This window comes from Chiloscyllium plagiosum, unplaced genomic scaffold (genome assembly GCF_004010195.1).
Source record: "Chiloscyllium plagiosum isolate BGI_BamShark_2017 unplaced genomic scaffold, ASM401019v2 scaf_41917, whole genome shotgun sequence".
In the NCBI taxonomy this organism is placed as follows: domain Eukaryota; kingdom Metazoa; phylum Chordata; class Chondrichthyes; order Orectolobiformes; family Hemiscylliidae; genus Chiloscyllium; species Chiloscyllium plagiosum.
This window is the reverse complement of record NW_025201908.1, coordinates 1,661-3,689: the sequence shown is the minus strand read 5'-3', so window position 1 is coordinate 3,689 and position 2,029 is coordinate 1,661. Positions and strand designations below refer to the sequence as shown.

The following is a 2,029-nucleotide window of genomic DNA, read 5'->3' as shown; positions in this document are numbered from 1 at the left end:
GTTAGATACAGAGTAAAGCTCCCTCTACACTGTCCCCCACTCCCAGGGACAGGGGGTTAGATACCGAGTAAAGCTCCCTCTACACTGTCCCCCACTCCCAGGGACAGGGGGTTAGATACCGAGTAAAGCTCCCTCTACACTGTCCCCCACTCCCAGGGACAGGGGGTTAGATACCGAGTAAAGCTCCCTCTACACTGTCCCCCACTCCCAGGGACAGGGGGTTAGATACCGAGTAAAGCTCCCTCTACACTGTCCCCCACTCCCAGGGACAGGGGGTTAGATACAGAGTAAAGCTCCCTCTACACTGTCCCCCCCACTCCCAGGGACAGGAGGTTAGATACAGAGTAAAGCTCCCTCTACACTGTCCCCCCACTCCCAGGAACAGGGGGTTAGATACAGAGTAAAGCTCTCTCTACACCGTCCCCCACTCCCAGGGATAGGGGGTTAGATACAGAGGAAAGCTCCCTCTACACTGTCCCCCACTCCCAGGGACAGGGGGTTAGATACAGAGTAAAGCTCCCTCTACACCGTCTCCCAGGGACAGGGGGTTAGATACAGAGGAAAGCTCCCTCTACACTATCCCCGACTCCCAGGGACAGGGGGTTAGATACAGAGTAAAGCTCCCTCTACACCGTCCCCCACTCCCAGGGACAGGGGGTTAGATACAGAGTAAAGCTTCCTCTACACCGTCCCCCCACTCCCAGGGACAGCACCTTGTTAGATTCAGAGTAAAGCTCCCTCTACACCGTCCCCCACTCCCAGGGACAGGGGGTTAGATACAGAGTAAAGCTTCCTCTACACCGTCCCTCACTCCCAGGTACAGGGGGTTAGATACAGAGGAAAGCTCCCTCTACAGTTCATTACCTGCTGCTGTCTGGTCTGTCCTCACTGGAACCAAGCTCAGATCCAGCTTCAGCCAATGGTTCACTCCCAGCATCAACACTGGGGGGGGAGAGAGAGAGGGAGAGGGAGAGGGAGAGGGAGAGAGAGAGCAGGGGGTTAGAGACAGAGTAATGCTCCCTCTACACTGTCCCCCACTCCGAGGGACAGGGGTGTTAGAGACGGGGAAAGCTCCCTCTACACGGTACCCCACTCCCAGGGACAGGGGGTTAGATACAGAGTAAAGCTCCCTCTACACTGTCCCCCACTCCCAGGACAGGGGGTTAGATACAGAGTAAAGCTCCCTCTACACTGTCCCCCACTCCCAGGGACAGTCGGTTAGGTACAGAGTAAAGCTTTCTCTACACTGTCCCCCTCCCCCAGGGACAGGGGGTTAGATACAGAGTAAAGCTCCCTCTACACCGTCCCCCACTCACAGGGACAGGGGGTTAGACACAGAGTAATGCTCCCTCTACACTGTCCACCACTCCCAGGGACAGGGGGGTAGATACAGAGTAATGCTCCCTCTACACTGTCCACCACTCCCAGTGGCAGGGGGTTAGATACAGAGTATAGCTCCCTCTACACAGTCTCCCACTCCCATGGACAGGGGGTTAGATACAGAGTATAGCTCCCTCTACACAGTCTCCCACTCCCAGGGACAGGGGGTTAGATACAGAGTATAGCTCCCTCTACACAGTCTCCCACTCCCATGGACAGGGGGTTAGATACAGAGTAAAGCTCCCTCTTCACTGTCCCCCACTCCCAGGGACAGGGAGTTAGATACAAAGTAAAGCTCCCTCTACACTGTCTCCCACACCCAGGGACAGGGGGTTAGATACAGAGTAAAGCTCTCTCTTCACTGTCCCCCACTCCCAGCGACAGGGAGTTAGATACAAAGTAAAGCTCCCTCTACACTGTCTCCCACTCCCAGGGACAGGGGGTTAGATACAGAGTAAAGCTTCCTCTACACTGTCTCCCCCACTCCCAGGGACAGGGGGTTAGATACAGAGTAAAGCTGCCTCTACACTGTCCCCCACTCCCAGGGACAGGGGGTTAGATACAGAGTAAAGCTCCCTCTACACCGTCCCCCACTCCCAGGGACAGGGGGTTAGATACAGAGTAAAGCTCCCTCTACACTGTCCCCCAC

The 2,029-nt window shown here is 55.8% G+C and overlaps 1 long non-coding RNA gene across 1 annotated transcript in view; it reads right to left on the bottom strand.

Moving 5' to 3' along the window:
* LOC122546180 overlaps positions 1 to 945 on the bottom strand; it is a 4,676-nt gene extending 3,731 nt beyond the window's left edge. Inside the window, exon 1 of the long non-coding RNA XR_006310680.1 lies at positions 865 to 945. This is a non-coding gene — a long non-coding RNA (uncharacterized LOC122546180). The remainder of the gene's footprint in view (positions 1 to 864) is intronic.
* Between the last annotated feature and the right edge of the window lie 1,084 nt (positions 946 to 2,029).